This window comes from Amphiprion ocellaris, chromosome 15, assembly GCF_022539595.1.
Source record: "Amphiprion ocellaris isolate individual 3 ecotype Okinawa chromosome 15, ASM2253959v1, whole genome shotgun sequence".
In the NCBI taxonomy this organism is placed as follows: Eukaryota; Metazoa; Chordata; class Actinopteri; family Pomacentridae; genus Amphiprion; species Amphiprion ocellaris.
This window is the reverse complement of record NC_072780.1, coordinates 5,939,170-5,952,662: the sequence shown is the minus strand read 5'-3', so window position 1 is coordinate 5,952,662 and position 13,493 is coordinate 5,939,170. Positions and strand designations below refer to the sequence as shown.

Genomic DNA, 13,493 nt, shown 5'->3' with positions numbered 1-13,493 from the left:
ACATAAAGCTCATGAGCAGCAGTTAATCTCTCAACATGCAGGTCCACTCGTGGCTGGACCGCGGTGGGAGATAAGTTGTGTTTTGTCACTCCTGCAGGTCTTCATCGGTTTCCTGTAAACCATAAACTTGTACTTACCGGAAGTGTGTTAGACTGTAGATCAAAAAAACCCAAAAAAAAACAAGTTGTTAATGCTACAACTTTAAACCTGCTATAAACCCCCAGACGTGAAGTTTACAAAGGCACAGTGTCCTGCAGTACAATGCCGGGGGAGTTCACTGTAACTTTATTAAAGCTGCAGCAGCCACTGTGGACGTTTGTTCTATTTCTGCCCTTTTGTGGAAGAAGTGTGTGTTGGATTTGTGAGGTGAGCAGCAACTTCAACGTGACAGAAGTTATGTTAACCTTGTAAAACCCACTGTTGCAGAAATACATCAGTTAAGTTTTTTTTAAAGTATTACTTTCTACTATATATATATATATATATATATATATATATATATATATATATATATATATATATATATATATATATATATATATATATATATATATATATATAAATAAAAAATTTTTGCAAATTTTTTTCTATATCCGTTTTACACATATATTTCTTCCTTCTTTGTGCTAATTTTCTTCTATATTTGGGTTTATATATTATCGTTCCACCTTTTTTGCTCATTTTTTTATCTACATATGTATGTATATATATATATATATATGTACATACATATGTGTATATATATATATATATATATATATACACACACATAATTTTTTCTGTTTGTTTTACTTTTTTCTTTTTTGATCATTTTCTTCTATATTTGGGTTTATTTATTATTATTATTTATACTTTTTGTATTTTTTTTGCTCATTTTTTTCTATATTTGTGTCTTACAGGGTTAATAAAGGACAAGACTGTTGCTATTCTATGTTCGTCTTACTGTCAGTAAATGACACAAAAACACAAAAATGAGCATTTCTGTTTGAATAATTTCAGACTTTCCTACCCTGTCTTTAAATACTGACGATGTAATTCTTTAAAGCCTCTGCAAATATATATATTTTTACAAATTAATGTCTCAGTAAGTAAGATTTAGAACTCAAAACTGGAACTAGTCTGCTTTATTAGAATTGTGCAACCCACTGACTGTCAGTCCAGTTGGATTAAAAATTTACTAAATGCGAAACAACCAAAATTGTTGGTAATAAATGTCCATGCAGGAATATATTACTTAAAGTAAGTTTATTTTTTACTTCTAAGCTAAAAAATACGTCCCAAATATATAGCCCAGTAAAACTCACGCTGGAATATATATTACATTTGTTAAAACTATTTCCAAATGTGGATTAATACACATTGTCCAATCTTGTAAGTATTAGTATATTTAAAATAAACTACAGTGTCCATGTAGTTTCAATACATTTATAGAGCTCAAAATTAAGTACACAGTATTGGAGTCCTTTGTAGGATCAAATCATCCTCGGTTTCTTTTGTTTTTTAGAATCTCCAGACTTACCTTTCAAGAAACAACTGAGAAAAAATGTAGTTTCATCAGTGTGACTCTCTCAACAATCACAGGTTATGTCCCTGCAACGCTGATTAATCCTGAGGTGTTGTGGACAAATGCACACAAACTGACTGCAGGTAACATCGACTAAATATATTTTATGGCTGTGTGTTCCTGCTGGTTAGAACAGAGTGGATAAAAGACAAACACCACCTGCTCCAGAGTAAAACTGATGACGGAAAGCCCTAAATTTACGACCTGTGGGTGATAGGTTTACTCTTAATAATGTCTTCACATGAGTCGGATCTTTCAAGCTAGATTTTTTTGAAACATCTGTCCCATGTGTCGGTATCGGTTCCTCACACGAGGCTGCAGAAGCCAAATGATGTCATCTTTACAGATTTTCATGCGAATGGAGTCACCTAAAGAGTTGTCCAGGTTCATAACATCTGTCAGGGCTTTAAGCATCCATTAATTACAGCTGTTTGTTTGTTGATTGCACTCAAGGCTGAAGCAGAATTACAACATCAACTAAACCAGCGGTTAACATCCTGCCTGCTTACATAAGCAGTAAATGCGACATTATAATACACTTAGGAGCTCTTTATGTTGTCTTTGTCAGCTACGTGATGTCTTTTATGACTGACTGTAGAGCTAAAACAATTCATCGACTGATACTTTGACTATTAATGAACTGTCCTTTATAAATGATAAAGTTTCACTGAGTCTAGGGTCCTGGTTAATATGGAAATAAGTGCAAATAAAAGCTGTATTCAATTGATTATGGCATGTAGTTTGGCTCACTGTATATCTGTTTAGTAATAATAAAGCACAAGCAAAAAGATAAGAGCGACTACAGCATTAGAATGTAATATTTATGTGCCTAAAAGGCAGTGAAGGCCTTTATTATTTTGATTTTTGTTGAACTTACACAGTTGCATATTCCTAAATTCACTTGTATTAAATAAAGGTATTATAATCTCTATGCAAATTGAATTTTTGCATTTCTGTGCCCTTTGTCGAAGTTAATCTGGCTTCATGTTTGCTTTGATTTAATCTCATCAAAGGCTGAATAAGTTAGAGGCAGAAAAAGAAATCAAAGTCTAGAAGCATTTGTTTTCTGATGTCTGGATAAAATTAGACATTTTAGTAGTTAGACGTTTGCTAGTTGGAAAACAGGTAGCTATATTTTAATATTTGGATGAGACAGTGCATACTAATGAACATACAATCTCATAATAGACATAAACATACAGAGTTACAGATGTATAAAAAACCAACATAGTAAAATAAAGACAGCAATAAATGAATACTGGCTGAGTTAAACCTACACTAACGTGCTACTATTTTAGAAAAGTGCTTTCTGGGCAGAGCCTGTCATATAGTGTATTTTGTTAAAGTGCCTGATTTTAAAGTACCTGAATATCTCAGTGTTCACACCTTTGATTGTTTATCAGCGATACCTTATATTGTCTCTTAAAACTGACAAAGATGGAGCTTTCTCTGACAGCTGTAGGTAAAGTATTCCAGTTTGTGCAACCTTTAACAGATAATCTGTGCAAAGGAGGACTTTCTAAATTTTACTTCAGTTACCCCTGGTGGCTGATCGTGTACTGACAAAACCACTTTTCTTTTTGATGAAATCCCCCAGGGGCCGTGCGGCCATCCCATTCACAGACTTGCATTCATTACTGTGCAGTTTCAAGTTCTTCTTTCAGGAGAACCTGAACCATATTTACAAGCTTAAAATGTATGAAATGCCATTTTGTCATTTTAACTAGATACTTGGTGATGTTTCCAGAGTTTTCTAAGAACTGACGTCGTATTTGAAGTGATGACATTTCAGAAACTCATTACAGAAAATTCTGCACCAGTTATGTTTGGGCTCACAGAGACTGTCAGACATAGTCAAAGTGAATTTTTACATATGAAATATATTACGTTAAATCCATTTGAACAGCTTGTCATTGGACGGTTTACGACATTAGTACTTTTACTTTTTGGCCAAAAGAAGAGTCTGTGATGACTGAGTAAGTATGACCAATGTAATCCATGATCAGAAGAGCAAAAAGAAAAAGAAAAACGGAAATATTTTATGTGGTTCAACAGGTATTTCAGTTGTGTTGTTGTATTTTCTTTGTATGGTTATTTGAAGACATTACAGTTGAAGTCACACACTGAGGAACCGTCCTTTCTCCTACTTGATGGTGTGCAAAAATCCTGCGTGATGAAGCAAAGATTTCAAATTTTAATTCATCAGTCCATAACACCTTCTTCCAGTCTTCAGTAGTCCGCTGGTGGTGTTTCATGGCCCAGGCAAGCCTCTCTTTTTCTTATTCTGACGTCTTAGCAATGGCTTTCAAACCTGCAACTCGACCTGTCAAACCTGCAACTGCAAGTCTTCTCTTCACAGTTGAAACTGAGACTTTCTACTACGACCACTGTTAAGCTGTTGACTCTCAGAAACTTGTCTTCTGATTCTGTTGTGGCTTAGGTTTAGTCATTTTAGCCACATTTTAGCTTACTTTATGTAGATTTTCAATCATTTTGGACACATTTTTGTGTAATTTAGGCCACATTTTAAGTCATTTTGGATGATTTGAAGTAACTTTGGACCAGTTTAGTCATTTTAGCCACATTTTAGGTTGTTTTAGACAGATTTTGTGTTATTGTGGCCACAAGTCAAGTTGTTTTGGTCAGATTTTCAAGTTGAAACTGAGACTTCTTACTACGACCACTATTAAGCTGTGCTTGAAGCTGTTGTCCTGTGAGCCGCCTATCACCAAGCTGTTGACTCAAAAATTTGTCTTCAAATTCTGTTGTGGCTTTGATTTTTGTGATTTTAGCCACATTCAAACTTGTTTTATAAAGATTTTCAATTTTGTGTGTCATTTTGGCCATATATTAAGTTGTTTTGGACGATTTGTAATTTTGGACAGGTTTTGTCAGTTCAGCCATGTTTCAGGTTGTTTTCTACACATTTTGTGTTATTCTAGCCACAATTTATTTAGTTTTTTGTGGATTTGAAGTCATTTTGGTTACATTTTGAGTCATTTGAAGTCATTTTGACAAATTTTAAGTCATTTTGAAAACGTTTCAAGCTGTTTTAGACATGTTTGAAATCATTTTTGGAAAAATTCTAAGTCCTTTTGGACAAGTTTAATCATTTTAGCCAATTTTAGCTTGTTTTATACAGATTTTCAATCATTTTGGACAGGTTTTTGTGTTATTCTGGCCACATTTTACTTGTTTTGGGCAGATTTTTGATCATTTGACAGGTTTTTATGTCATTTTGGCCACATTTTAAATTATTTTGGACAATTTGTAGTAATTTTGGACAGCTTTTGTCATTTCAGCCACGTTTTAAGTTGTTTTCTACACACTTTGTGTTATTCTAGCCACAATTTGTTTATTTTTTGTGGATTTGAAGTCATTTTGGTCAAATTTTGAGTCTTAAAAAACTGTACTCACTGACACCTTGACTTTCTTCACAATTTCTCTGTAGGAAAGACCTACATTTTTAAGTGTTATGGTCTGTCTGTTTTCTATTGTTAATTGCCTTTTCCTGACCATTTTTACAGCAACACACTTCTTTCTGCAGTACAATACTGTTCAAATAATGCTCTGGAGGGTTTGGTGCCACGGTGTGTTCCAACACTACTTTTATGCAGGCAGAAAGGGGTTGTAAGTAATCAAGAAATGTTTGGACACCTGTAGGATTTAGTAGCACCAACTTTCAAGGCTTGATCAACCTCCTTTGCTGCAGAACAGCTTTAAGTTGTTAACCCATTTCTTGTTCCCTGAAAAAGGCCTTTTTGTATAATTCTGAAATGTACATTATTTTTCAGTTTTGGGTAACCTTACCTTTATTTTTAACCTCTGGCAGTTCACCACTTAGCTTTGTACCATTTCAAGATGTTCACTGGACTTGAATTTCAAGAAAAAACAAGAAAAATTGGGGCATTATACAATTTTTGATGGGTAGTGTATATTGAGCAGAGCTGTAAGTGTATTGGTTCGGCCCCATAGGAAAGTGAAATGCCCACCCCTGTCCTACTGTGTCATTTTAACAACACTTACTGTGTATTTTGGACGGTTTGCCCCTTTAAAGATCCAGCCTCTTTGCCAAGCGCTCGCCGATGCTCCGCCCCTTTATGCAAATGAGCCGTGATGTAGGCGGAAGGCAGCGTCTACGTCCCTTCTTCCGACAGATATTCCTTTAAAGGCGTATTTAAAGCCCTGGACTCAGTTGCAGGAGCGGCGGACAACCTATGCAACAAAAGCTGCTGCAGAACCGAGCGACCGTCCGAGCGCTCAGCGGACAAACAACACGGAGCCAGCGGCTGACACGACCCGGCGAGGTGAGCTCGGTGTCCGGGGGGGAACAAACAGCCTCGACCGGTGGGGAGGGGGACGGATATGAAACATTTTGCTGGTAGGAGGCTCCGGGCTGGAGGAATATACAGCATCTCAGGTTGCTGCTGCGGAGGGAGAAGAAGGAGGAGGAGGAGGAAGAAGAAGAAGAAGAGGAGAAGGAGGCATTTACAGTAGTTTTCTGTAGGCCTGTGTCAAAAACAAAAAGAGAAGAGAGGCTGGAGGTGCAGGCAGAAGGGGCCAGGTCAGGTTGCATAATTAGGCTGCTCTAATTATAAAGAGTGCATAATGAGGATTTCTGTTTGGCAAGTATTGAGGGTAAAAAAAAAAAAGCAGAGCAGGCTCAGTGTTGTTGTTGTTGTTGTTGTGGAATAATGTTCATTTCAGTTTACTGCAGTGACTAACACACCAGTGACCAAAACAAAACACACGCCGGTATGGTTGGATTGTTATTTTGCGACTTGCCAGTTGAAAACAGTAAAAGGAAAGCAATAAAATACGAGGAGTGTCCTTGTTTTTGTTCATCACCAGAAGCTGTGGGTGTGTTGTGTTTTTTCCACCTGGCTCCAATCACGAAAAATTAGATTTGAATTAGTGTAGAATTAATCCAACAACAACCCCAAACAAAAAAAATGCAGTTATCTAAAGCAATCAATCAGCAAAGTTGTTACTCAAGCAAGTGTAATAAACGATCTCTGTTTCTAGCTTCCTTTTTTCTCGTGTGGTTTGTGGTCATGAGTTAATCATCTTTGAGTGTTTCGTTCCATTTGGGGACTGGGTATAACTTGTGAGACTTGAAAGACAGAGCGATTAATTGATTAATCCTGAAGTGTTTGTCAGGCTCAAACTGTAACCTAAATAGTTAGTTACAGCCCCTAGTCATGTTAGTGTCAGTGTATAAAAGAGTTTTATGCACCACTTTCTCTGAAGTGCACCCAGGAGTTTCCATTTGAATTATTCTGCACACTTTTCTGCATTTAAGTGAGCAAAAGTATGTAAAAAATACAGCTGCAGCTCAGTCAAATTACTGCTGCAAAGTAGGAGTAATTGGGGGAGAGTGATGTGTTCTGGTGTATTGGCATTTTCTGATTTATTTGTGTGTTTTTGTGCATGACAGGCTTGAGAGCGCATGTGCGTATTTGCTGCTTTATTGATTTAATGTACATTGTAAGTCCCCATAATGCGTGTGCCTACTGTGTGTGTGTTTTCAGGTACGACTACAGGGCTTAAGATTGTAGCCTGGACCCAACGACGACGACGTCTCATCGACATTTATGAAGCTTTCAAGGCCTTTTGGTGAGTCTTGCATGCACACAAAAGGCGGCCGTTTCTTTTATTCGCTGTCATCGCTGCGTTTTAAAGTCCTCCTCGTGTGTGTTGTTTTGCAGTTCGGTCTAGTAAATCTGCACAAAAACATAACAGTGGTCCCAAAGAAACATGTAAATGGCCAACAGATGTTCTCCCCCCTTTTTCAAGTCTGATGTGTTTCTCTTCTGCTGGAAGCCAGCACCAGCAGAACAATACAGATGAGATGTGCAGTCAGTGTGAGGCTTCGGCGTGATGTGGTGATGGTTTTTGGGTTTTGCACCGACGCGGCAGGATCTGCGCTGACATGCACATAAACACGGTCAAGTGACGCGACCCTTCTTCCTCAAAAATCAGTCAGGCTGTTGGTTTCGATGCATTGCAGTTTAGGTTTTGGTTTGTCTGCACATGAAGACCGGCCGGTTCTGCTGAAGTGAAAGCAATCGACTTCCTCTTGATGAAATGTTTGCTGACTATCCAGTGCTGCTGCGTCAGCATCGGCTTATTACCGACAGAAGCAGCCAGACACCAGCAGTCACGAGCAGACAGTCACATGAGAACATATGCACATGAACATACATATTATGCAAACGGAGCAAACACCCCCATACATTGACATAGACCGGCTTTTATCAACCACCCACATACAAATACTTCGCCTGAAGGACTGGTTTGTGTGTCCATAAACGAAACGTACAGAATGTCTTAGCATGCCACCTTTTATACCATCTACATATTCTAACAAGAATGCATGGTAGCCTCTTGGTTGAACAGTTCAGCAAAACTCACTCTTGATTGAATAGATTGAGATTTGGAGCTGAAATATGAGACTTTTGTGTGTGTTTGTCACTTCAGAAGGGATTGCTTAGACATGAAATGTGGCTCAAACACACAACAAAACACACAAACTCTATATTCCAAACTGACTTTGACATCTTCTGAGGCTCCTGTTGAATGAATGATTTATATCCTACACACGATTCCCTGATGTGCACCAAAAAACTGACGTCGTCCATCTTTTTTTGCTTTGCGATCATTTCCTTTTACCAATTATTAGCTCAGCTTTAGCTATTCTATGCTATCGTGTTGTATCTCTTCATGTTGGAGTAAAAGTAGCATAGATATCCCACCACTATCTAGCATTTTCTTAGCGTAACTGCATAATTAAACAACGTTGCACAGGTAGAAATACAACATTAAAATAAAATGGACCCACAATGCCAAACCAAAATCTTAAAGACAAGCATTAGCTAAACATGAGACTACAAAGATTTTGTTTGCTGCACACTGTAACAAAGTTGACTGGCAATCTGAGTCAAAAACAGATATGTGTTCAATCAATCAATCTTTATTGGTCATTGCACATTTTCATATACAACGAAATTTCATTTGAGCTGCCCTGCCAATGACAGCTCTGGCTGCTGTTAAAGAAAATGGTTCAGAATATCAACACAAAAGTCTGTAAATGTGCAAAAATATGAAGCTACTCTCAGCTGCCAGTTAGCTTAACTTAGCATAAATAAGGGAAACAGATAGCCTATCATATTATGAAGGTACAAAACAGTCTGCTGGCCCCTTTAAAATAGCAAATAGGTGTATTTCTAACAAAAAAATACAAGGTGCTGTGTTGATGTGTTTTGTTTTTGTTTTTTTTTTGCAGACCTGTCAAGGGCAATTGACAGCAGGTACAGGACTTTAACATGACTTTAACTCGTGAAATTTACACTGTGACGTCATTTTTTTGCTGTGTCAAAAATGTAAAATTTTGCCATCTACTGGAAATGTGCTTCGGTTTTTAGCCAAATTTGATGTCCTTTGAAGTGATCCAACACTGTCTGCATCCTTTTCTAACCGTTGCCAATCTTCGGCCACCACACACACACACACACACACACACACACACACACACACACACACACACACACACACACACACACACACACACACACACACACACACACACACACACTTTCAAACAGTAGATCTGGCTTTGTATCCCGATCCCTGATCCTGAGCGCAGATAACCCACTTCCTACTGGGGTGAAGTTTTTGTACACAACCCTGAGAAGAGAAAGGAGCGAGCTGATCTGTTTTCCCACCTATGATCAGAGCGCAAGACTGTGTGTTTATTTGCGTGTGTTTTGTCGTCTCACTTACAGCCATGCCATCAATAGCCACACGCACACACACACACACACACACACACACACACACACACACACACACACACACACACACACACACACACACACACACACACACACACACACACACACTTGTGCAGCTATAAATGCTGTTGTGTTGTCTGGAGTCACTGTATTCGGAAGCTGAGGGGAAATCCGACTGGCTCCCGGGTCTGTTTACATATTTAAAAAAAAAATTTTTTTTTTTTTTTTTTTTGACCTAACGAGAACACCAAAATGTAATTCTTGTCCAGATCCGGCACGGCCTTTCTCAAGTCTGGAAAGTGTTTACTTTTAAGGTGGGTGAAAGTGTTGCTCTGCTACCAAACTTTCTCTTCAGACAGCAGATCAGGAGAAAATGACTAACTTAGAGGAAAAACAGAGAGTAGATGTCACGGTTTGATTTCCTGCCGGGTGAACAGATCTGTGTTGAGGGGAAACTGCAGGCTGGTGTGTTTGTTTGTAAGTTTGGAGACTATCAGCATTGCTGCATGCATGCCTGGTTGGTTTTCTAGTGGTGAAGGACTGTTATCAAAGTCAATATCAGATGGCTGTACTGTATTTAGCTCTGGCTTTGAGTTAGAGGACACACACACACACACACACACACACACACACACACACACACACACACACACACACACACACACACACACACATGCACACACACACAAGCACAGATACAGTCTGTAGTTGGAGAGATTGTCAATAATAGAAAATGTCTTCTAAGAATTTAGACTTTGCACTTTGTTTGCTTCTTCTCCTGTCATCTCATCTCATCTACCTTTTTATTCGGACTTTTTTCTCCACTCTTTGTCATTTCTGTCTTTTATTTGTTTCCATTTGTGCAAAATCTTGAGCTCCAATCTTGCAGAGTCTTCAATTCTGTGTTTTCCTCCATCTTGACACCTACAGCCATGAGAAAGCCCAATGTGCTGCATTTTTTTTCTTGCATTTGGGAGAAAGTTTAAAGGCAGGCATGGAAAGTTTGTTCTCCACTTTGACAGCAGTTTCTGACAAAACAGTGGCACCACCAGGTTTGTACAGCAGCTGCCCAGGAGCTTTTGATCCCGTCACTTAGATCCTCCTGAGCAGACGGAGGTGTTATTTTTGTAAACCCCTGAAGGAGGAATTTTCAGTAGTTTCCAAAAATGGAAATGAGAACATCTGCGTTTCTGTGACAATTGAGAAACTGGCATCTGTTGACGAAGCTCATGTTGTAGGATTGATAGTTGTGTTAAATGGACTTCATGAGTGAGAGGGTTCATTTGTAAAGCGGCAATTCACGACAGCAGTAGCCAGCAATAAGTTGGCATTCGTTCATCATGTGTGAAGAATGTCGATCCCAAATGCAGAAGGGTCAATATATATTTGAGGGACTTTTGAAGTCCATGGGATATATCTTGAATAAATTTTTATTAAAAGTAAAAAAAAAAAAAAAAAAAAAAAACAACAAAAAAAGTGTTTTCATGTTCATTATGATCATGTCTTTACAAATTCCATAATTATTTATGATGGAAACAATCACTTATTAATAAAAAATGACTGGATATCACTAAAATGTCAACTAGTAATTTAATAACAACCACCTTCCACTCAATTGTATATCCAATATTTAGAAGAATCTTTCTCTAAAAATGCCATGTGGCATTTGGTTATGGACGTTCATGGTGATTTTAGGCCTGCAAAAATGTCAACTATGATACCTGTCAGCTATGTTACATAAAGTCCTGTATACCATATATTTACCCAGAAGCAGCCACATCACCTAAGCCAGGGTCAGCATGAACTAAATCTTAACGTCTTAAAATGCAGCGCAAGCACTAAGCAGGAAGATCTGATGCTTTATTCAAGGGCACCTTGTTCATTTTCCTGCCCATCTGGAGATTTGGATTATCTTGTATGGATTCTAATACAGATTATTCTTTAAACCTCTAGTGATGCTAGGGGTCCAACTTATTGCCCAATGCTGTTTTTAACTGCAATTGTTTCTGGTAAAGGTCAGATTTTTCCTTTGAGATGGGCCAAGTCTGTACTCTGGTAGCATGAATAGCCTGAACAAATTTGGCTTTGCTGCACTTGGAGCTGTTTGGGCTAAACTGCCTGAGGTTAAGTTTAATACTCTTACCAGTGGGCAGCGCTCTGCTATGAAACATCTGCACTTCACATCTGAGCAGATTTAAAGTTTCTCTCTTTAAAGCTTCTCAAAAGTCATTTGGTCTCTTGTTTTTTGGGGTTATGTCCTATGAATGTCCCCATCTTTACTGACTCGTCCTGAACAGACAATGCCCAAATGATGCCGCACCGTCCAATTAAATTAGCAGAAGGCTGACTGGATGCCAGAGATGACTGGCAGAAGGTCAGATTTGTTTTGTGTTGTGTGTCTTGGCCGCTTTTAGGTCTTGGTGGGTGAAGCAGGCACCGCACCCATTTCTCTCACACTTATCTTTCTGCCGTTTGCTGTGTCATGGTTGAAGTTGACCTCAAACTGTTTGAATGCATGCTATGTGACATGTAGGACATCTGTCAGGATTGTCTCCAATTTTTTGCATTAGACAACAGTTTTATTTTTTTATTTCACTTTTTCTTAAAATATAAACGTGGTGTTCCTTGTGGAGCTTGTAAAAAAAAAAAAAAAAAATCTCCAAATTGACTAGGACACTTCAAATTGATCCCAGGTAGGACGAGTAATATAAATGCAATCTTAATATTATAGTACTTTTATGTTAGGGATGTCCAATGTTGGCTTTTTGGCCAATAACCGATATGCCGATATTGTCCAACTCTTAATTTCCGATTCCGATATCAACCGATACCAATATGTGTGGGATATTTAACTAATTTTAAGTCACATCACATATCCACTGTTGTGGAATTAACACATCATCCCTAATTTTATTGTGATGCCCCATTGGATGCATTCTCAAATGCAACAAGGCTTTCCAAATGTAAACATTGTCTGTGCAAAATAAGAAAACTACTTCAATTTGAGTTATGGAAAAAATGCCATATTTATGCCATATCTATATTTTTTATTGTCTCAAACAACATTTCACACACTCCCTCTCTCCATGAGTCCGGTAAATGCCAGCGAAATCTAGGCATAGTTTTATCGGTTTTCATGATAGGCAAAAAAACTGATAACGATACTGACCGATATTACATCTTTATGCCAATATCGGGCCGATATTATCAGTGGGTTGATTTTATCGGACATCCTTATTTTATATACATCCTTACTTTATATGTGATTTTGTATCATACTTTATGGGAAATTAAAGGAAAGCCTGATAATGGATAAAATGTTGGGTGTATAAAGTGAAATTTGTCAATGTAAAGACATTTTGTATGGCACATTTGAAGCTTGAGCCAATAAATTTAGCTGCTTTTAAATTTGAGTAGACGAATGGTGGCAGCTCTAAATGTGAACAGAGTGTCCACAGTCCACCGTCTGAACGGGTCGGCACACAGAGAGGTAGTCAGGTATCCCGGGTGAACGAGGAGAGAAGATAACTGGCCGTCTGCCAGTAATGTCATTAACACTGTTAGTAATACTGCACTCAGAGTAATGGACACACAGACACTAGGTCACTTTTGAGCTGATTTGCCTGCAACAGAAGCGGAAAGAGAGTTCAACATAGGATTCTTTGTCTGTAATTTTATAAATGACAGTTGATTTGTCACAGGAGCAAAACAAACCCCGTAATGTTGCGCAAACTGATAGTGGATAAACTTGTCATGAGCAGTGCTACAGTCCAGCATCATAACTGAACAGTGGTGTTAATTATGCCGTTTGTCCAAAGAGGCACTTGGAGGCATTTGGCCCTGGTTCACCTGTCTGTTTGTGATGTTAAAATATGGACACTCATGTTACATTACAGCATTTTGGATTAAATGCTCCATTAAACGGTTTAACCCTCTTAACCCTAAACCCATCGGAGGGTTTCATAACATGATGTATTTTTAAAAATACCCCAAATTGCACCATTTAGCAGATCTAGGTATTGTTTAAACAGAAAAAAACTTGGATCTTTAACTTTATGATAGTTTAATGGTGTCCTCACCTGTGACAAAATGACCAAGTCTAAGCTTGAAACAGTGACATTTCATTGAAGTCACTT

At 38.0% G+C, this 13,493-nt stretch overlaps 1 protein-coding gene across 1 annotated transcript in view; it reads left to right on the top strand.

Moving 5' to 3' along the window:
- Positions 1-5,712: 5,712 nt before the first annotated feature.
- The window catches only part of LOC111567384 (solute carrier family 45 member 4), a 71,991-nt gene continuing 64,210 nt past the window's right edge, over positions 5,713-13,493 (top strand). The window contains exons 1-2 of the mRNA XM_023268469.3: positions 5,713-5,871; positions 7,096-7,180. The gene's annotated coding sequence lies outside the window, so the exon portion shown is untranslated. The remainder of the gene's footprint in view (positions 5,872-7,095; positions 7,181-13,493) is intronic.